This window comes from Falco punctatus, assembly GCF_963210335.1.
Source record: "Falco punctatus genome assembly, chromosome: Z".
NCBI classification, from domain to species: Eukaryota; Metazoa; Chordata; class Aves; order Falconiformes; family Falconidae; genus Falco; species Falco punctatus.
In genome coordinates, this window is record NC_137586.1 from 57401660 (window position 1) to 57425913 (window position 24254).

General features: G+C 38.0%; 1 long non-coding RNA gene across 7 annotated transcripts in view; it reads right to left on the bottom strand.

Moving 5' to 3' along the window:
* LOC308056686 overlaps positions 1-24254 on the bottom strand; it is a 93252-nt gene that overhangs the window by 52972 nt on the left and 16026 nt on the right. For 4 of the 7 annotated variants that reach the window (XR_013924918.1, XR_013924922.1, XR_013924923.1 and 1 more), the window contains one exon: positions 1-24254. This exon is cut by the window's right edge. This is a non-coding gene — a long non-coding RNA (uncharacterized lncRNA). The other 3 variants (XR_013924921.1, XR_013924919.1, XR_013924920.1) reach the window with 3 other exon arrangements.

The window sequence follows — 24254 nt, forward strand, 5'->3', positions numbered from 1 at the left end:
CTGGGAATGGCTGTCCTGAAGGCGCCACGGCTGTTGCTTTAGATAGATTTAGCAGCATCATATGTATCAGTCACAGGCACGGATGACTTGTTGGCTCATGAAAACAAGCATTCTTGCCAGGATCACACAGGGTTTTGGCTGACTGGTGAGCTGTTGACAAATGGAGAGAATCAATTAACAGGCAAGAATGACTATTACTGTGAAGATCATGTCAGCCTGTTACAGTTTGGGTACGGATGTTGCAAAACCAACTAAACAAACTCCACATGTGCCATGCTGTGCTTCCCCAAGTTTCCCACTCTGTAGGCACCCACTCTTCAACACTGTCATCCTGAGGATACAGCTGGAGGACATTGGACCAAATGAATACTATATAGCTATTCTTAAATTGACACATACACACATTGTATCATTCCAAAAGAAAAACAAAACAAAACTATCTTTCCTTGTCATTCCTTTCTTTGACCCTACAACCTTTCAAAACACATTCAACTTATTTCCTTCATTCTTACTTCTCTTCCAAAACCTTCTAGAACAAGGAAAAAAACCCACCCTTGTCCTTTCTGCCCCTGGCATGCTTTTGCAGCCCTGAAAATACTTTGCTTTCCTCTATTTAAAACTAGAGGAAAATGTGGGATTTTTTCCTCTATTCCAATCCAAAACACGGTAAGATTTACTCCACCCAGTGCTGCCCTTTTCCAACTATCCTGCACGGATTTTTACTGTTCTAGGAATCATACCTAGATATCCTGCTAGTTAGTTATCTAGCCTTCTTGCTCTTTTATCCACTTGCTATACTTTTTTTTTTCCTTTTTTGCTATCCTATGTATGCATCCAGCATTGGCTAAATGGTCATGGCCACACACACCAGCCCCTGCCTTTGGACCTGAATAGTCCTGAGCCAGTCTTTCTTTGTTTAGCCATTTTACTATGTCCTAGGGCAAGTTAATAAAACAAATAAAGTTACTGCAGGCAAAAGAGCAGAACACAGCTAAAGTAAAATATATATCTTTATTGGATAAGGAGTGCTAAATGAGAAAATTCTGGTACTGAAGTAAAAAATAGAAGACTTTCTGTCCAACAGATAAAAAGAATAGGTCAAGGAGGAAAATAACAATCATAGCAGTGAAAATCCTGGATAAATGAGCAAGAAACGGAAGCTATTAATAGAAATATAACCAACCATGAAATGAGTGATATCAAAAAACCTGTGGAACAAGAAATACAAATCTCTGTGGGATTCTGTAAACTGTAATAGAAATTTTTTTGCAACATAGCCCAGGAAATTGATCTATTGTATCATGGATCCATCCATACTGGATCCATTCCCAGCAGACAGAAGCCCTCTGTCCAAAGGTTACCAGGGTAGCTCTTGGCTAAGTAGGGGGATCGGGAGAATAATCAGGAGGTTTGGTAGTGTGGGAATGACATTGCAATGCAGTGTTTTCTGTCTATTCCTGAGCCTTCTTTTCTGGGAATCCTCATAGCAGCCTTCACCATAGATAATGGCAGGACTTGGTGTCCAGTGTGCTCTACAGCACCTGTCAGCAAATACTTCTTAGCTCTCCTTTAGTGCTGTCTCATTGGCATCAGGGCCAATGCCTTGTCATTTGAAGAATCTGGGGCAAAGAGAGCAAGCATGTCTTTACTAGTGACTGGAAACTCACAGTATTCAGCTCTGTTGCCCATATCAGTCTTCCCAATAACCACTCATGTGCCAGCACCCTTTTAAGGGTATGCCTGAAGATGCCAAAACACTGGGAAGGTGTTTTAGAACATTACTTTTTTAATTATTATTTTCCTTGGCTCTGAAGAGGCAGCAGTGAGACTGCAGCTCTTTGGGGAATTTGGCCATGAACATTATCTTAGAAGATCTGCAAGAGACAGATAAGGGACGTGGTTGTGAATAACACTGTAAAAAGTTGGTAAAGTACTTGAAACTCTTATGGATTGGCTGTCTATCAAGTATGGTATAATTTGAAGGGAGGGAAACGGATAAACTGTTAAAACTTAACAGCACAGTGGTAGATGAAAAACAGACTAAAGGCAAAAATCCACTTCTAAACCTATGCTCTACATTTATGTAAATAAGATCTAGGCACAGATAGTGAAAGGAGAACGTCACCCAGCTGACAGCACAACCTCATGTTAACACCCTACCCCTGCCTGGCCTGCTAGACTAAGGTGCTTCTGACTCCTGACACTAGAACTTTTTAGAACTGGCAAGTTTCCAGTCTCATGGACAGGTTCTGCCCTTCCTCAGTAACCATGAGCAAATTATCACCAAAATCCTGAACCAGGGGTCCTCACACTTTTTAACCAGGGGCTGGCGCGGATGCAGTGGCAGGCAGCCATCTGCGGCTGCTTGGTTTCCCCCCCCAACCCCCAGCAGGGGGGGGCCGGGGGGGTCTGTAAATACCGGGGGCCGTATCCAGCCCACAGGCCATAGTTTGAGGACCCCTGTCCTGAACAGAGAGAAAAGAAACAGGTAAACACCTGCAGTGTGCTTACCGGTGGCTTCAGCCCTTATTGCCCCATGTGGAGAGTGAGACAAAGCATGCAGTTAGGACTGGAACAGCCTGTTTTATACTAGTATCATGACTTTCAATAAAACTATAGCAAAGGGAACCCAGAAATACATTTATTACATTTTGGGGCAGATCATGGACTGCAATTGTGGGGCAACACCTATGTCCTTTAGGAAGAATACAGCTTGTGACTGCCTATTGCCCTGACATGAGATAGGCAGACCCATTAGAACATGACTATATTTTTGAAGCATGATAATTTTACTAACATGTCTCAGGCAGACACCTCGGGAGTGAGCAAAACAACAGGGAAAATCAGCACATGCCAAACCTAATGGTATTTAATTTCCCTTAATGGAAAATGAAGCTTTTACTGACACAGTGTGTCCTGATGCTGTCCGGGAAAAAAAAAAATCATCCTTTTGCAGTGGAGTTCAGTAAGTGAAGGAATCATGCTTTCTCGTTTTTGCAAAGGACATTTGTAAGTTAATCATGGTAGAATGATGTGTGTCAACACAGAAGCAAAGACAGTTAGGAAATACTACTGGCTGATGCCAAAATGAGATGAAATGTGTAAAATTGGCAATGTCAGGGTACAGATTACTGAGGCACCACAGGGAAATGTGAAGACAGAGAAAACAATTTAGATAAATATACAGAATCTTAAAGAAAAAGTCGTCTCAGATCCAATGCCTATCCTTGTTGGTTGCACTCGCCTTTTTTTCTTTTATTTTCTTCATATGCCAAACTCTTCCATGCAAAACTTTCAGCATGTTACCCTTTCAAATCCTAAAGAACATAGTCTTTTGCTTTTAATAAAATACATCAGTATTTAAGAACAGTAAACGAAGAATGTGTATTAATTTTAACATCTATCATTCAGGAGATTTCACACATATAATCAAGTAACTAACATAGAGGCAAGCTACTGCCCTAATAGAAAAGGCCAATAGCACACTGATATCAGATGCAATTAAACAAATTTAAGACATGTCTGCTGGTTAACAGTAGTACACAGCAGGAATGCTAGAGAAACAGCATGCCTCTGTGACTACAAGTAGAAATGCTTGGATGTGGTTAAACACATAAGGAAATCACTGACAAATAAGGAAATTGAGGATTGCTTTCTCAGATGATATAAACCAGGGTACAGCAAACACTGTGAATCTGACCCATGTATTTAGCTTACAGTTGTTTTATTTTTGGAAAGATAAAAATAAAGAATGCACAACAAAGATACTTATGTAGAAATATAACCTTAATATTGTGTGGTATCAAGCATCATATTGTAGTTACTCTTTTCAATAAAATGTAATCAGCTTGACATTTATTCAGCATTGTTTTAACCAAGTACTTATTAGAGCAGATTCATTTAAGTCTTGTGCAGAAACTGACTTCCTTTTGTAATTGCTAATTATTATTTCCAATTTTGGAAGGATTTGCTGTTCATGGTATTTTTCCTCAGCAACATGTCACTTCTTATTATAACTATTTCCTTTGACTATTTAATTAAGTATAATTGATATTCATGAAAAAAGATTAAACTGCACTGTAGGATAAATAAGACAACTAATATTTTCAAGAGCATCTTAATCCAAATTCTAAAAAGAGTTTCAAAACCTATTACTTCCAAAGAGATTAGGTACATAAGCTTCTACTTGCGTTTGGCAGTAGTAGTTTTCAGACATATGTAAGAATCAAAATGCAGAAATACAGAGAAGGGCTTTAGGGGCAAATGGAACATGCATTGATTAGAAATTAGAAGCAGGCCACATATCCAGAATTACACTGGGAAAGCTGCTCACAACCTGAACTGAAATTATGTGTCTGAGTTCTGGCTTGTAGATTCCAAGTATTAGAACCCTGTTAGAACCAGAGTTCTCTATAAAAAAGTCCAAGTCAGGGAGAAGCTGACCTGTCACTTTCTTTATTTCATATGATTTGAAACCAATGAGTTATGAAAACATTGTAAGGAAGCATCTTACAATGCTTCTTTATGTTTTATACATTTTATTGGAATAGCAAATAATATTCGACTTCTGTTCCTCTAAACAAAATTAGTCATATATCACTCTTCCTGGACATTAAAGTAATTATGGATGTGAATATATCACATAAAAATATTTGATAAATTTCTTCCTTGTTCTCATTTATTTTCAGGTAAGCATTTCTTATAAGCCCTTTATTGTGTTTAGAATTAGAATGAGGCTAGATACTTCCATTTGAATTATACTGTATTTAGTGTTAGTACTGGTACTGTCAAAGGCTAAAATAAGGTTCCCTGAGTACAGAATTCTTCAAACTGATTTTTAAATGTTATCTTAATCTCAAACACTGTTTTTTCTCCTTGCAAACAGTTCTTTCTTTTTTATAGCAGCAGCCACAAAAATCAATGGAGGTGACTTATACTACAATTATAGACAATTGTATTATCCCTTTAAAGACTTCCGTAAAAATACACCTTTGCCATGACCTGTACAAAAGTGTTTTCAATAGTAGCCAGGCATGTATTAAAGCAAATGTGACTGTAAGACCTCCTGATGATGTTGCCTCAGAGGAGTTTTAGATGGTGTCTTTCCATGTAGAAAGTTAACAAACTCTTGCATCCACACAAGTGTGTGAAAGCCTAGTATGCCTGACGTGATAAGCTAATAAAAGTTTCTGGCTTCTATGGCAGTATAAACACCAAAACTGATTCTGCATTTTACAGCCAATCCTCGGTGAGAGATAGAAGCCTTCAAACAGCACGGTCTGACAGAAAGGGAGTGTGTAGTACTTTCCAAGCAAAGGTGCTTTCCAGATGGATTAAAAAGAAATACTGTTGCTAGACAGACAATGAGTTATCTGTAACTCATCTTCTCACCTTAGAAAACTGGATAGATGATGAAAAAATTTCAATATAAAACTTCTGGGAAAAGTTTGCCCAAGGAGGAATTTCAGCTTACCAAAGGCATGTTTTACAGGTATCATCTAAAAAACGTTTGTCATTGTAGAGGAAAGAGGAGACTAACTCCAAAAAACTTCGGAATAACTTAAGTTATGATGAAAAAAACACTTAAAAATAACCAGTCTAAGGTATGGCAGCCATAAAGTCATAGCATTTGAGGCCAAGACAAATATCATTCTTCTTGGTGCTGCAACCAATTCAACAATACACAAAGATAAAACTAATTTGCATTTACTTGAAGTATATTTCCCAGAAAATATGGCACATTTAGATCAGAAAATAGCAAGAGAGAGAGAACCTATCACATTCATGTCATAGTAACTTCTTAGTTCTCAAACCTTTTTTGTATCTCTGTTCTATCCTGTATCCAGTTTTTCATCACCTTTTAAAAAGCATGCATCAGAATGGGCCAGTCTCATCAATTCATCCTCAGGATTAATTTCTTCCTTGCTTTTACTTCCATGCCATGTTAATAGACGAGCATTCTTATAATTTAATTGTGCACTCTAGCTATTAAAGTATTACTCAAAACCAATCCATCAGGTAGATTTCATTGAACATTTGCTATGTTGGTTTTATTATATAGCTTTATGTACCTTTGAGTCAGTGTGTTACATGGTCCAATAACTTATGACATCCATATATATCTATTTGCCTTTCTTGATTAAATCTGTTATCTCAGCAAAGAAAAAAATTAGACTTGTTTGAGAAAATCCATTTTCCATATAACGGTATCAGCTGAATTAAATTTGTATCCTTCAAACTGTTTATGAAATTATTATTGCAAGAGATTTTTCATTTCTTGTGTAAATTTCTTTAGCCCATCATTATTTAGATCAACATTTTGGGGTGTTTTATGGTTTTTTGTGTTTTGCTTTTTTTTCTTCAAAGTCAGCATAATGTTAACATTCTCCTTTCTTAGAGGTTTTATACTGTCTTTTAGAACTCTTAGGTGCCAATTTCAATTATGTAAAAAAAGTTTTTATTCCTTTGACACCAAAGTACTTTCCCAAATGATTAATAAACTTCATATCTTTCTGTGATAAAGTCAAATCATCCTCATTCATAAATATTTACTGGAGAAAATATCTATATTTTTAACAGTATTATCAACCTTCCCTTCTGCCTAATACATTTGAATACAGCAAAACTCCAAAAATCCTTCTTCCCCTTATCTGGCTATGGAGGTTTAGCTGAAAAATCCTTACCTGCCCTAGTAACTTTCTTTATTTCAGAACTCATCTGTACCAGTTGCCATTGCATATTCATTATATACTTCACATTAATTATATATTAAATTATGATTAATTATACAATATTGCTTTTAAATTTCTAATTCAATTCACAGCTAATGAGAGATGGCTTATCACTGAAGTTTCTTGATTTCCTATTGAGGCGAGCTGACATCAACATGCATTGTAGGTGTTTTCAGCAGGCACTTTGCCTTTACTTTGTTCTCTTAATGCAGGAACAGGAATTAGGAATTCAGAACTGAGCCTATTTTTGAAGAAGACAATATGAACTGATGGAGTGATTAAACAGCTATGATGCAAAAGAGTAATTCAAACAGCTGGAGAAAGCCAACCCAGGAATGCACATGGCTGATATCCTCTTCTTTTATGCACAGGCTGATCTCATGAAGTTGCTCTAAGTAGTAGCTCTGGCTGAAAGTCTGCAAGTATTTACAAGATGATTTAAAGAAAGCAGAAAAATAAATTACTTAAAAAAATTATGATCTCCATACATTGGTTGGTGGAGTTAATAGAAGATGAAGAAAATTATATTATGAGTCAGCAAAGCTGAAATGTAAGTAATGTAGAAGACCTACATTCTCCAGAATAGAGAATTTCCAGAATAAACTGGAGTCTTTGAATGGCAAATGCTTAAACGAATGAAACAACAATGATTGAAAGTAGATGGATTAGAAAATGAAAGCAGGAGAAAAAATTTGTCCTTCTGGCTTGCATGAAGGAAAGGGGAAAATAAGAACAGAAGAATTAACAGATATCTCTTTAAAGAAATGTTTTTAGAAAATTCTATGGCTGCATCCTTTGTCATGCAAAGAACAGTGAGCAGAGCACCTGGTGGCCTCCACAGAGCAATGATAATAAAAGTTCCTTAATTATAGTAATACAGATAAGCAGTTACAGCTGGCTAGACTAAATAAAAGTCTGATTTATAATTCAGATAAGTATTGCTATTCCTTGATTGCAGTATGAAAATACAAAGGAAGCAGAATCCATAGAAACTGAGAGGAAGCTCTGGGATTATAAAATTGAGTGCTTGTTTTATCCTGCTAAACTTGAAATTGATACGCATGAAACCAGACTGTTTCTTTTATAGTACAGAAAGATTATCAGTCTTGATTTACACCAGAAAGGAATAAACAAGATTACCACTAAATGGAAGGAGTGATATCCTGAATGTCCCAGCATACTGTTTAATAGTCCTCACAAAAGTGAAGAGTCTGCAAGGCCCATTCTCAGGATTACTTCTAGATTTTATTGAGATGGTTTAAATGACAGTTTAATAGATAACACTTATGCCGGACAGAACCGCTTTTTGCATTCTTTCATCTGATTTAACATCTAATATTAACTATTTTTTACATTATGATTCTCCTTTCTTAAATACCTCTCTGCTGTAGGGGTGGTAGGAAAGGGTGCATACCTGGCATACATTTCAGTGGGCTCCTGAACTCCTACATGGTGTGCACATGCACACATATCTGCACACACATATGCCTATACATGCACAATCACTACAAGCACTCACACTACACACACACACACAGTCTCTTTCATGCACAATGTCTAGCACTAGTTTGAGACAAAACATGCAGTGAGGTGTTGTGGGCTGAATCCCACAAGCTCAGGCACTCACCATTCAATATACTCACTGGAGAGAAGGAGATTAATTTACAAGGCTACCATGTAAAAAAGGGATTTGATCCACAGCCAGTTGTTGGATCATTTTGAAAAAGCAAATGATGACACAATTGCCCATACTTACCTAAATGTGTGACATGGACACCAGCTACTGGAAGCAAGTTTTGCCACTGAGCTTCAATCTTACAGAGGAACTTTCCTTAAGTGTTTTTATCAGGCATCTAGGAGGGAGAGAGAATTTCAGCATGTCCACCTTTTCAGCATTTCCTCTTAGGCATATTAAGGATTTTGATGCTCAGTGTGCTGGTTTCTGTGAATGCATTTTTGAGTGTCTGAATATACCCTGCTTGCTGTGGGGAATGTAGTCATTTGAGGTCAACACTGTGATTTTGACTTCTAAGAAAGAAGTCTAACTTGGAGGCATGAGAGTAGAAAGCATCACAACATCTAATCCCCTCTTGGCATTTCACCAGAGAGCTTCACAAACATATAGAGTGGTAATTATTAAGCTGTTTTAACAGCCTCTCAGCCCAGCCTCTTGTATGTTCACAAGCTGTCTATTAGTCTTATTGGGTAGTGTTACCTGTTTCAAGTATAGGTATTCCCATTTGCAACTACATTTATGTACGATTTCTGTCTAAGAATGATGCAAGTTGAGTAAAATATTTTTGCCTTAACAATAGCTATGGACTAAATATTTCATAAATATTCTGTATTGCTGTTTTTCCTGAGGAATTCCCTGGTAGGGTGTTAATGGAAAGAGCATCTTTCACTGTGGTAACTGTGGGAATGCCCATGTGGATAAAGCAGCTGGGAACACGATCAAATTCTCCCAGGCTAGTTCTTCAGAGACATGTCTCTAAGCAACTTATTGTGAGCTTTATCCTGGCGTGGAACCAGGTACTGCAGTTGTATTCCCTATCTTGATGCTTTATCATATGTTAAGCCTCCCCTACGTGGCAAGTAATATAATAGTCATTAATAATCTCTTCTTCTACTTTCTGTCTTCACAATAAATTGCTGCAAGTCTTCCTGATAACCTTAGAAAAATAGAAGAGATCAATTATATGCAAAGTATTTTAAAATGACAAGTCCAAGCTGTGGTGGCAGAATGGAATTCTTGCACCTCAAAGGCTGGTGTAAAGGTTTGGAGGTTTTTTTAAAGAAGAATGAGAAAGCAAATTGACAGTCATGCAAGTGAAAGTGTCTGCCAATTACAACCTCCCTTGCATTCCTGCACACACTGGATTTTGCTAGAACCCCACATCTCTAAACAGATAAGCAGACTGAAAGTATCAAAGAGCTGGACGGCCTTTAGAAGGACATGTAGCAACTTGTATCCCTTGATGGGCCAGGAGAAGATCACAAAGTAAAAGGAATCACCTTATTTACAAATAATTGTCACTTCTAGATGTACAAAGCAGACTAAAATGGCTGTATAGACATGATCATTGCAGTAAGGATAGAACAAACTGGAAGACCAGCACAGCTGGGTTGTGTGGGAAAGTGCCCAAAGGCCTAAAGGAAACCTTGGAAAACACACTCCTTCAGAATGCATTTTTTGCATATTAGCAAGTGTAATACACCACAGCTAGACTGCAAAATGCAGAGCCTATTAGCAAGCATGCAGTCAGTTTTGGAAAAGAGAAAACCAAGATGGTGAAGTCTTTATGGGACAGTACAGGTTTAACTCAAATTTTAGAATTTGTGAATCAGATTACCATGCACACACTGCAACAAATATCACTCTGCACTGTTTGTCAAAACCTTGAGTATTTTTGTAGGGTATAATTTTAAAAAATCTGAATTCTATGATTTGCGTTTTCAGTCATCCAAATGTTCTTGAGCAGTTTTGGAGTTTTGCACCATACTAGTTAGGGTATAAGGCTCAACAGACCCTCAACCTTTGGTAGCATCCTGTCACACAAACCACAAAATCTGGAAGCACTGTGATAGACAGCATTCATAGGGAAGCACTGCTTCCTCTGTAAGTAATTTACTATGCTGATCTTAAAATGTACATGATATGCTACAGAGACAGTGTTTGTTCACGTCAGTTCATGTTTTATGCATTACCTTCTCTTTAGGCAGAACACTAAAGCTGATGGTTCAGTTATTTACATTCAAACACTGAATTTTCTGTAGACAACATACTGCTGCTTTTGTGCTCCAAGTACAGCTATCATATAAGGATATTAACAGACTATTGAGACAGGAGTTTTAGCAGTAATAATTTCAATAAAATGGAAGAAAAAGTTAAACTTACATTATCATGATCCGGTCCTAGAAGACACTGAGGAAATGCATTAGACACACACCAGCTATTTTAATTACCATTTTTAAAGCTTCACTAGTTCTTTTATCCTTTGTGCTTAATAAGCTTTTATAATAGTTTTGTATTATCTCCAAATTAAATTTTTGTTCTCTATTTTTTTGTAGAAGCTATGAAGTAACTAAAATACTTTTTTCCCAATATACAACTGTTTTAAAAAAAAATTCTTAGCAACTCCTTACCATGATGTTGTTTGTCTGAATAGCTCATAAACAAGAAGAACCTCTTCCACAGGACCAGTATTTCTCATTTATTTATCTTCAGCTATGAATACAAGTAAAAATGTGTTGATATTCTAAACTACTGAGGAATTCAGAGTTTATGAGCTAATGTCTTGAGAAGAGGTCAGGATCCTGCAATATTCAAATAGTCATAATACTAATCTGAGATGACATGAATCCTTCTATGCTTGATAAAATCCTTCACAGCACTTGTATTTCATGTGCTTTTTCCAAAACCTGCTCAACAACAAAGGCGGAACCTTGCACTAGAGATTTTCTCCCACGTATACTGCTCTTTAAATGGGAAGGCGTGTTTCAAAAAAATTTAAAACATTAAAATGTTAAGTAAAAAATGCTAATGAAGAACATGTATGTTGAAGTAGACTTTGGTTTCAGGGTTAAATAATGAGTAATTGCTAGTTTCTGGCAGTACTGCTATTACATTGCATAAGTCACAAGTAAATTTGTAAGCTCACCATAACGTCACTTCTTTAAAAGACATTATTCAAGACTTATCCAGCATCACTGAGATCAACAGTAAGATTTTAGTGGATTCCCAAAGTACTGCAAGTGCTTCAAATGTCTTCAAGCAAACCTCAGAAAAAAATACTACCCATAATTAAATAGTTTAGAAAGCAGTTTCACTGAGGTGTATGGTCATGGGTCTTCTGCCCAGCATAACAAGGGATAAATAGTAGAACACATATATTACAGTCAAGGAAGTAGAAGTCCGTTTAACACAGTGGGGTTTATTATGTTGGTTTCATCTCATAATTGTTTGTGGGGATTTGTGAAAACATAATCTCCCTTGCCAAAGTTATTGTTTCATTTTTTTCTAAAAACATCTGGTAAAATCTAAAACTATCCCACTTACATATCATAAGCACAGCCACAATGCACACCATATATGGACCTAAAACTAGAAGAGCATTAAAGTAAAATAATGTAAATGTCTGCCAGGTTGAATGAAAGCCTAAAAGAAGCATACAAATGCCTTTACTGCTTTACCTATCCATTCAAATTTTGATGCAAAAAATGACTTAGATGCTAACAGCTCTGATTTGAGCATTCCCAAATAGGGTAAACATCTAGGACCTTTGCCCCATCTAAAATTGTTTGAGCTTCACAAGCAGTATGTTCTTCCCATCCTGATACATTATGAAGAACCTACTCCATTGGATGGACTGATACTTAATATGATTTGGTTTCTGTATAGCAAAGGAGCATTGCTACTTTGGTTTAAAACACATATACATGAGAAGCGTGTAAGGGTTGGTCCAAAGAGAACGATATTGTCTCAACATTGCCAACAGAGACCTGGAGATGGAATGTGGTCCTCATGGACACCAAGACACAAAGACCCTGGGAAAAAGAACTGCATGGTATGAGGAGTACTATGCCACTCCCTGCTACCTGGGACTGAAAGGAACAACTACACCCTGGGAAGAAGAACTGCACAGTACGAGGAGTACTATGCTGTTCCCTGCTACCTCGGACTGAAAGGAACAGCTATGATAAAGCTGCATAGCCACTGTCCAGAAGATGGATCACAACCACTGTCGTAGCAACAAAACAGAAAAACTTGAACTTCAGGTGAACTTTCTTCATTATAATATCATTATAATACAAAAACACACCTCCTGGTCTGGAGCTACCCACCTCTAAGGCAAACCACGCCTCAGGCACTCCTTTTTGGACATGTGTAGTAACCTTGCTCGAGAAGGTGGAAACTGGCAACAATCCATGGGCCAGAGAAGGAACAAGGTGTGTCGCTTGGCATAAAAGATGGGTCCTTAGCAACTGAACTTTGGAGATCTTCCCCACCAAGGATCACAGTGATCGGAAGGACAGGTGGGACGCTGCCTGGCGCTGGGACCATAGGGATGCCTTGGACTTGTGGTGGTAGCTATAATCCTCTTTTATATTTTTTTTTTCTTTTTACTTTACCTTTTCTTCCCTTCTTGTTACTCTACTATCGCACGCCGCTTTATGGACAAAAAATAAAGTTGCGCTGTTTGATCAAAGCATAACCCCTTGGTGTGGTAGCCTTGATTTTTGCACTTGATCATATTAAATGAACCATCATGAGTCCACTGAGTGGACCGTGACAAAGGGCTTGCCTGTTTTCTGCCTATTAATGCAGAAAAGACTCACCCAAGAAATAAGACACTTTAATAATTGGCCTGATAGGTGGCAGATTTACCTGTTTTCCAGTGATCCATCTGGAAGCTGCAATCCAGAATACAATAATAGAATTATTTAAGTTGGAAAAGACCTTTGAGATCATCAAGTCCAACTGTTAACCCAGGACTGCCAAGTCCGTCACTAAACCATGTCCCTGAGCACCACATCTATGTGTTTTATAAACACCTCCAGGGATGGTGGTTCCACCACCTTCCTGGGCAGCCTATTCCAATGCTTCACCACCCTTTCCATGAAGAAATTTTCCTTAATATCCAATCTTAACCTCCTATGGTGCAACTTGAAGCCATTTCCTCTCATCCTGCTGCTTGTTTTCTGGGAGAAGAGACCAACCCCCACCTACCTGAAGCCTCCTTCCAGGTAGTTGTAGAAAGCAATAAGGTTTCCCCTGACTATCCTCCAGACTAAAAAAAACCCTGTTCCTTTAGCTGTTCCTCATGAGGCTTGTTCTGCAGACCCTTCACCAGCTTCATTGCTCTTCTCTGGACATGTTCCAGAACCTCTACATTCCTCTTGAAGTGAGGAGCCCAAAACTGAACATGATATTTGAGGTGCAGCTTCATTGGGGCCAAGAACAAGGAGGACAATCATTTCCCTAGCCCTGCTGGCCGCACTACTTCTGATACAGGCCAGGATGCTGCTGACCTTCTTGGCCACCTGGGCACACTGCTGGCTCATGTTCAGCCACTGTCAACCAGCACTCCCAGGTCCTTTTCCACCAGGCAGCTTTCCAGCCACTCTGCCCCAGCCTGTAGCGCTGCGTGGGGTTGTTGTGACCCAAGCGCAGGACACGGCACTTCTCCTTGTTGAATCTGATACAATTGGCCTTGGCCCATCGGTCCAGCCTGTCCCGATGCCCCTGCAGAGCCTTCCTTCCCTCAAACGGATCAATAATCACCCTCAACTTGGTGTTGTCTGGAAACTCACTGAGGGTGTGATTGATCCCCTTGCCCAGATCATTAATAAAGATATTAAACAGGACTGACCCCATTACTGAGCCCTGGGGAACACCACTGGTGACTGGTCACCAGCTGGATGTAACTCCATTCACTATCACTCTTCTCTTTGGGCTTGGCCAGCCAGCTTGCCTTTCACCCAGCACAAAGCACACCTGTCTAAGCCACGAGCAGCCAGTTTCTCCAGGAGGATGCTGTGGGAGATGGCGTCAAAGGCTTTGCTAAGGTCCAGGTAGACAACATCCACAGCCTTTCCCTCATCTACTACGTGTGTCATTCTGTCATAGAAGATCAGGCTTGTCAAGCAGGACCTACCTTTCACAACCCCGTGCTGGCTGGGCCTGATCCCCCGGTTATCCTGTACATGCCGTGTGATGGTGCTCAGGATATCTGCTCCTGGCACTGGGCGAAGGCCGGGCTGACAGGCCTGTAGTTTCCTAAATCCTCCCTCCTGCCCTTCTTTTAGATGGGGAATAACATCTGGAGCTGCTTATAGACTATATTACAGGCCTATGAAAAAACTTGCAAGAGCAAACGTTACTGTGAATACCTTTGCTAGCCAGGTAGCACCCATCCCTCCTTCCATAATTCTTTCATTCTAAATTAGGAAGACTTTGCATAAAAAACAGAAATAGTGAGGAAGAAATAAAACAAGACTGAAAACATACATTAGGCTTTCTTTAGGACAGCTTCACAACAGTGGTAGAAATGCTAGTGTCTGCTTCAATATTCTTTGGCATTTTTTGCTTCCATCTTCATTCATCTCCTACATGAAGTCTATGAAGAGGACAGAGAGGTTTCAGTAGCACCCACTGACATCACTACAATATGGGCATAACAGCCATAAATAATAAAGGCCATTTCATGCCATTTTAGATCCCCTATTACTATGCTTTATTCCTGTATAATGCGTAGTTTTAGGGATAACATTCCAAGCGATGCTGTCACCTTGAATAGCAAAATACTCTAAGACCTTAGAGCACAAAAGAGCAGGATTATAGCTGGACTGATTTGTGGGTACAAAGAGCACTGATCAGGCTGTCCACAAAGTCCCACTGACTTCATTGTCCTCTTTTCTATTTTTACAATGTGTATGATTTTCTTTTTTCTAATTCAGAAGATGGCTCAACAAAACCCCTGTCCCTGAGTTTGATGTTCAGAACTATTTCATAGCCTGCCTGAAAAATGAAATCATGTTCCAGAAAAGTGAAGTACAGCACTTAACCAAATATACCCGAATCCATGCCAAGATAGATTTCATGTCTACAAAATTTAGGTCCTTGGCTACTGTGGCAGCAGTGAAAAACTGTCATATTTAAACCGTTGTTTCTCCAACATGGTCAGAATAAAATATAGAATGATATATCCAAGGAGTACCTCTAGCCTTTATTATGTCTCTTCCTAAATGGAAATGGAATAAATGTGGCCTGAGACTATTTTAGTCTTTCTTGATTATCACATGCTGGTATTACTGCAGTCAGAAACACTTAGCTTTAAAACAGTAAGCCCTCAGAGGAGCAACAGCAAAGGGAGGTTTGTTTTAAAAGGCCCTTAAAAAGAACTGTAATTATTTGTCATTAAATCTTTTTCACTATCTTTCTCTTAGATGAAAGCTTTTAAAATCCCGTTCTCTGGAAAATGAATATTCATGTAACTGAAATAACAGCTAGAACTACCAGGAGTGAAACTTGTATGTTATCTTTTTTCTTTTTGATTTTCTAAATTCAAAATGTAACAGATTGTCAAAGTCAAGGAACACACGCACTGACTTTTTCAGTTAATTGGATCTTTCTTGTGACAAACAGAAGTGTCTGGCAAGCTTTTTTTGTGTGTGTGTGTGTGTGTGTGCATTGAGAAATGGAAACAGCAACAGTAATGATAACTTTTCAGTAAAAACAAGAACTTAAATAACAAGATGAAGCATTTTGCTAATGTAGAAATTGCCATTGTTTCCAAAATGGTACTTCTTTTCCTGTTTTGAATGTTCTGCTCACTGTCACTTTGTTGGCATTATCGTATAAATAATAATACACACAATGCAGAAATCAGAAAAAAATATCAAACATTATAACATGATCTGGAGTTTCATGTGAGAAATGTCTTACTTTCTTCCAGAGTTCCATTGTGTAAGAAACATTTTCTATTTTGAAACCAGAAGTGCCAACTATACTGTCATCCCTCAGGATTTTTTGTTTTTATTCTGAGCTGAAAAATTCACTTTCCGTATATACACATATAACCATAGATAAGTATAGATATAAATTTGTGGACTTCTCAACTTCTTTCTTTCTTGGTGTTTGAGATTCTGCCTGATGGATCACCTAGCAGAGGAATGAGGGAGGGAGGCAGGCTCAGTGACAAAGGGAGAGACTGCAGATTTTATGCCAGGGGAATACAGCTTGCAACAAAGTTCCTTTAATCCTGGCGTAGTTACCCTTGGCTGACATGCAGTGACTTGAAATTTTTCCAATTTTAAGAATTTGTTGTCAAAGTGCAGCTGGTCAGCAACCCCTGCTGTGGGAAGGCTGGAATGGTGAGGTGGGAATGGAGCCCAAGGGGCCCTATAGTATACACAAGTGGTACAATGTTGTCCTGCAGTGTACAGTTATCTTGAAACCTACAACACCTTTGATGCTGCAGTTCCCTTCCTGGGGAGTGGGACTGTAAGGCTTAGCACATACGGAGCCACATAGACCTGCAAGCCTCCTTTGAAGGTAGCTGACAGCAGTACTAAGTCTTCTGCTCTGGGAGCAGAGCTCTACAAGGAGGTGAAACAAATGTCTTCAAGTGTTGTGCAAGAGAAGGGGACGGTGTGGTCCTGTCTAGCTGTACCTGTAAGCATGGTAACATTAGGTTATGTGATATAAGCTCATGTGCACACCGGCAGAGGAGCAGAGAAACAGCAGGTGTGGAAGAAAGAACAGTGGGTGTGGAAGCCCAAGAACGCCTTGCCTACTCCAGGCCCATCACAGGACTCATCAGCCCATCAAATGTCCATCTTCACAAGCCCAGAAGAGCTCAGAGGCACAAATAAAAGTGGGAACCCAAAGTAAGGACTCAGAAAGGACACCCTGTCTTAGCCCCTCCCAGAGCCGTCCCAGGAGACCCCGAGCTGCATTGTCATGGTTTGAAACCCTTCAAGATGACTCAACTCCAGAGAACCTTTCAGACTGAATGGTCACTGCCTAAGGGAAATAGGACACATTATGCCATGCAGAGGAAGAGCATTTTAGGACAAGAAAACTTACGGGATGTGTAGAGTGGAACCACAGAGAAAGGGGTGGATTGAAGTGATTTCAGAGGAACAAGAGTGGGAAAGTAGAGGAATAAGGTGATTAAAAAGGTTAGTTGTGTGTAAATATTTTGCTGGTCAGTAGACCTGTCTAGCCATGCCATGTACCTGAGTAATGCAGTCCATTCTACCTTCTCTGTGTGTAGAATTAAAACGTGGAGCTGCAGCAACTTCAACTCTCTTGGGCTGTCAGATCTGGCATGACAGATTTTCCTCCCAACTACCAACTACAGTGATATATGTGAGATCAAAGGCATATATGCAAGGTTCACTTTCCTGTGGATGAAACAGAGTGTCTTGTGGGTGGCTTACACAAGAGCTGAGGTTTGGGACTGGTGAGCACAGGAATTGTTCCTGCTTACACCCATGCTAAGGAACAACACGATGCATATCCTCTGGCAAAATAAGGACAACTACACTAAGAAACCTACTCTATTGGAAACATTTACATGCTGTGTCAAAGGTTCAAAACAAAGATTCAAAACAAAATAAATGAATTCACAATATTTGACAAACCTAGGAAATTACAGAAGGTAACATGAATGTATCTTTTCCTCTAAAATGGGACAGGGAGGACTGTACTGGTCTCATGAGTTACTCCGTATCTTAGCAAATAATTTATGTAATCCATCTCTTCCATTCACCATGTCATGTAAACAGGTGTCTCTTCTTTCCAGAGTTGACCAAACTAAAAATGTCTAGTCCCTTCCCTAAACTCCTGTTGTTTGTCCAGGAGAGACAGTTGTTCTTCCACAGTCTACCAGCAAGAGATAAGAACGGCTGACTGTGCAGATTAAGAAACAAAGGATATACCCTAGAAGATTATATAAAGCAAGAGAAAATTACAATACCTGAGCTCATCTAACAGACTGCTGCTGCTGGAAATTGCTGCTGTTAGATTGGTTTAAATGATGTAATGTAATTTTATCCCCAATGGAATACATGTGTAGTAGCAATAAAGCTCACCAAATGTCCTCAGTTAAATCATTGTATCCAAATATATAACAGAAATGTGAGTCAGGGTGAATGGCATTTCATACAATGCATAGCTTGGATTTGTTTAACTTTATTCTAATACTTAAAAGAGACTGGCTTTGTCAGATTTAACAGAGTTTTCAGACACAGGAAAGACCAATACTTTTTTTGTATGTGTGTGTTAGGATTTTATTCAGTTTCCTTTCATGAGGAAAAACAGTTTACTGACTAGATCTTAACCTTAATTCAGTACCTTTATGGGTTGCAGACCAACCTCTGAAGTACGTTTCAGGAGTTTTCATCATTTAGCTCATTTTTTCTCATTACTAAACATGTATGGATACATAGAAAAAGAAACAACAAAATGCTCAGAGCACTTAGCATTACTGCCTGCCACTATTTAATTTTATGCAGCACGAAGTTCTTATGTTAAGTATGCTTGTTGTGGATTTCGTAAGCTCTGTAGAACACAATGCTGTTTCAGAACTGAGCTTTATGGGGATACAAATGTTAACTAGTAAGATGATTGTTATATTCTTGGGGAAATTCTACATCTTGTTCTTCCTTTTTTTATGGTGAATTAGTTCTATGTATATGCTCAAAACATGGTGAACAATGACTAAATAATTTCTAGAAATATATCAATGGACACTTCTATTTTAAAATAATTACAATCATACTACAAAATAATTGACAGTAGTGGTAAATAAACAAAAGGTTATAAAGAACAAAGCAAGAATCATTCTTCACTTTGCATGGTATCTTAACATACATTTAGGAACAAGCATAAATAATGGATGTAGTAGTCTTTGTCAGAGCTAGTACAACAATCAAAGCAGAAAAAAAAATAGAACACGTCACTGAAAGACTCCACCCCAAAGCAGTAAGCAGGGATCAAAAGCTCCCTACCTCTGCAATAAGCAAGGATCAAAAGCTGCTAATTCAGATACCACATGGCATCACTTTTAGTTAGTAACTCCAACCATGGTTTCTCTTTGGAAGAATTTGGTATTTATGAATACCTAACTTCAGAGCTGAGACACCAGGTTTATTCCTCCTCAGGGACTTCCACAGAATTCTTCAAAACAAAATAAGTGTTCAATTGTTTTGCTCTGATAGCACTAATAGCGTAAAAATTTAATTTTTAATCACATAGGCCTAGCCTAAAGATCACTTCTTTCCACTATTTTTTCTGATTATTTCTTGTTTCTGTCCATAAAAACTGTGTTTCAAAGATTTTATGAACAATATCTAGAAAGGAGATGTCCTCACAGGCACAGCTTTAATGTCTTTCTCTTTCTGGTGTATAATCTGCCCGATTTTCTTTCCTGTTCTTTGTGTGTTCAGAGAGCCAATGATTAATATCTTCTCCCCCCTCCCCCCATTAGACTTCTCATATTTTCACCTATATTTCCATTACCCAAACAAATCTAAAAGTAAACGCGACCCTTTTTGGTTAGTTTGAGTAAACAGAAGTAATTAATTTTTTTTCTAAATCAGGTAAAAGTAGTTCTTTACAACACATCTCTCACTCATATTAATATATATTTCTTAGGCATCAGTTAAGTAATAAGTTAACAGTTTTCATGGTTTAATTTTACACAGAGAAAGCCCTGCTCATGTAAGACAGCATAGACATAGTAGCACAGCTTGTAAAGTAAGATCCAAGTATCTTCTTTAGATGAGAAATATTTGATTTTGCAACACTGAGTATATATGAAAATAATAATAAAGTCTATTTCTAGGAAAAAATTCTTTAACTAGTTGTTATAGTGCTTCTGTAACAGTTTTCATCCGAATAACAGTTTTATTTCATAGTTTTAATCAATATTCCACAGTATAGAACATGTGTATTCTACCTCTGCCAAGACTAGATCATAAACTAGAGGAATTTTTCTTCATTCTTACTACTCCCTAGTCAGCACAAAATATACTTTTTTATTTCATAAGTAGAGACTGTTTTCTCTGCTGAACCTACAGCTACTGATCTGATTGAGTTTTTACCCTGAAAGATACACTGTTTTAAAATAACATTTCATCTTCTTTTCAAAGTAAGGCCACCTGTCCTTTACTTTTACCTTCTACATTTAGAAAGCAACATCAAACTCTATGAGAAAAACATAAAAAAACTATGGAATTATTTTTTTTAAATATGCTGAAGAATTCTTAGTTACCCGAATTTTTTTAACCCAATTTATAGTTAGACCAAAGATTACTCCTACTGAGAAGTCAAGTTTACAGCATCTTGGGGCTTCTTTACACACGCTGGTATGAACCCTGCCAAAGTTCTACTGCTGTTACAGCACAGCACATTTCAAAAGTTTTCTCAAGCCCCACAGATTTAAGTAAGAATAATTTTCGTAAGCTTAAGATGAAAAAAACCCCATGATCTTACTCTAAGATAACATGTGTTTTCAATATCAGATTAAATTTCCAAATGCAAACTCTTGCATTGCACGAAACCACCCTTCACCACACTGGTGTTTCCACATCATTCAGATAAGCTCTCGTCCAGGAAGTGAAAGAAAGAGAGAGACTCTCATTTCTGCTATATATCAACATGGAAAGATGTTTGCAATCTCGTCGAAACTGTTGACTTCTCCCTTTCATCTCTTTTTCTTCTGTTCCAGGAGAGTCAAATGGGACAGAAATGAAAAGTGTGTCAGTGGGAGAGTACAGACAGAGGCATTAACCTCAGGTAGGGTAAATCATCTTTTTTTTCAGCAAAGCTCACAGAGCTCTGTGAACATACCCAGGCTGAAGGACTGCTCTGTGTTGAGGAAAAATGCCAGAGAGAAGTGACCACTTAATTCACAAGGGACATGCTTGCTAAAGTTCAAATAATTGCCCTAGTAATTGACTAACAGTGCTGTAGATGATGGACAGCTAATGAAGTACCTGCTGTCTGACAGCCAATATCATAAAATGCTTCCTTTTTCATCTCAGTCTACACATCAGGGGCTTCTACACTCTTGAGGAAGAAAGGGAGATAAAACTTAGAGAGAAAAAAAATGGGATTAAATAACTGAGAACTCATAACATATAAAGTAATAAATTGGTACCACCTTGTAAGTAAATAAAAATGCTGCAGGAAATATATGCAATTCAGTTAGGTTTATGTATATTTATATGTGTGTTTATTTAATATATACATATTTTGTTCAAAAGTTTAGTATTATATATACATATTATATCTATGTATGTATATTTTTAAACCTATGAAACAAAATAGGTGTAAATGCACATTCTTAATTAGCACAGCAAGAAACTAATTCCATGTCAGTTGGGAATTAGCAAAATTAAAAACTTCCAGGCTCAAAATAGAAAACTATGTAAAGACTCTTCTGTGTTGTAGAGAACCTGATCTGAAACAGTATCATCAGCAGGAAGACAACACTTCCCTAGTATGTCAGTTTCCTGAAGTTAAAGAAAATTAAATAACTTCTTAGTTATCCTGTGTACTGTTGGGGGTCCTATGACTCCCTAGCAGATGGGTAGGAGAAAAAGCAGAAAAGCAGACCTCAGAAACCCAGTCATGGATTTAAAAAAATGAATAAACAGCAGGACATCAAAGCAAACAGATTCCACTTGGTCGCATCGTTATTTGCCATTGTAAGGGCAGAGAAACAAACCTCTGCACTTACAGGAAGTGGACATTTCCCAGTTCCCCAGAACTTCCCCTTTTTTCTTGGGGTATCAATGCTTTACAGGCCCGCCAACTAAGGTTTTATCTTATTCCATCTTAACTCTGTTTTGGGAGGTATCTATACCCTCCATATCCAAAGCTAAGCTCTGAGGCAGCCATGCTGGGTGTTGTAGAATAACATATGTCCTGCTTAGGCAGCCATTTGTCCTTATCACATTCAATATTTAAAAGTGTGTTATTTCTAGATTTTGAGAGTCTATAGATTTGCAGAAATGGAACAGTCACACTTTGAAAGTTAACATCTTTGGTTACAGATGCTTGTGCAAGTCTCTGTTACAGTACTAAATTCATGCATGTACAGTCAAATGCTGAGCTGACAAAGTATAAATAGGAACTCGTCACAGAAAACAGAACAATCCTTGGACCAAAAAGTAAATGCTACTGGTTTTAAGTTTTTGTTTGCACTGTCTGCTTTTGAACATATTTGCTGCTTATCCATGTGTGAATAAAATGCAACAGCTTGTGAACAAACAAGGATTTTATGCAATTTGTAAAGGTTTTTGAACCTTTGTTTCATTCTTTTTGTGATACAAGGTGAGGTCAAGGTGATGATGACCTCTTTCTGTTTTGCTGCGGATGTGTTAAAAGGCTTTGGAGACTTTAGAGTATCAATAGGTTTTCAGTAGCATGAGGGTGAACATATTTTGTTTCTCACATACACAGTCTACAATGCTGCCATTCATCTGAAGAAAGGTCCTTTCTCCCTCCATCTGTTTTGGCTTATGCACACACAAAATTCATAGTAATTCTGAAGGAAGGGGAAAAGCCTCCATTAAATATTGCTAATACCTCATTCTGTTGTTGTGTGATGTAGCCCCTGCTATATTTTTTTATCTTCATTTGGCCTTTTAGAAACTGCATTTCTTCTGACATTATAATCAACCATATTCAGTCTTAGTCAAGAAATACACATTTCCCCCAGCCAAAGATTTTTAAAGTCTCCGGAGCTGCATATACCAGTCTTCAGACAAGTCATAGTAGGGGCCTGTGAACAAACAGGGACCATTTAAAGCATTTAGATGTGTGACATAGCTGCTTTGTTCCTGGTTACATATGTGAAGTGCCCAATAACATCCTGGTTACACACTGTTCTAGATTATAGCAATGCAAGATGGAATAATATACACCAGTTATTGAGGTGTCCATTCTGGTACACCTAGGCATGCTTGCTACCTGTTTTATTCTTTCCAGTGGTGAGTTGGATGATGTCAACAATTTTTGCTGAGATCAGTGTTTCTTAAGGCAGCTCTTAAGTCCTTTCCACTTCTGCTATCAGTGCACTGACAGCCACTTGGCTAATGCTTTGACTGATGGTCATTTCCTAGCAGTTAGATACAGGATCCCTCTTCTTCCCAAATAGCTTGTTCCCTTTAATAACATCAGCTTGCTCCTTAGATCCCAATGTTCATTACAGCTCCACAGCAGAAGTTAAATGATCATAATTCAAATTGGTGCAAAATAGCTGAAATCAGATCATCAGCAGGAGCAAACTCGAGGATTAGCTGGCACTCTTCCAGTCAACCTCAGCTGAGTACTCAGCTGAGTAAGCAACATAATCATTTGCAAAGTTAAAATAGTCATAAACAAGGAGAATAATGATATCTTTACGTTTCAGACACACCTGAACTTTTAATACATCATCATCTGCTAAAAATTCGAGACTTTATTAATTTATGTTGCTATTACTTCTCTGTTGTTGTAGCCAGTGAGTAAAATCGGGCTGAAGACTGGTTTCTTCTTTTCTAGATACGCTGGTAAAGAAAGAAAAAGATAGATCCTGAACACTGTTATTTTGCCCTCTAAACCATAACTTGTTGCCACAAAGACTTATTTAAAGAAAAACCAAACATGTAAAAGCTAAAATAGGGAAGGAGAGAAGGAGAAAAGGAGAGAAAGAAAGGAAGAAAGAAAGAAGGAAAGAAAGACAGAGACGAAGAAAGAAAGAAAGAAAAAGAAAAGAAAGAGAAGGGAGAGAGATTTGTAAGGGAAAGAAGCACAAGATTTTTATTTAAAAAGTAATGAAAAAAAAATAATATACCTAATCATAGACTGCCTTTATATGTCATCACCTACATATCTAATTAAACAAAATCAGCTTTTTTAAATAGGTCATCATTAAACAAAAAGATTGTAGACGAGAAAATAATTCTCTACATATATTGGCAGAATATAGTTTTTCAATTTGTGGTATTGTCTGGATAACAATA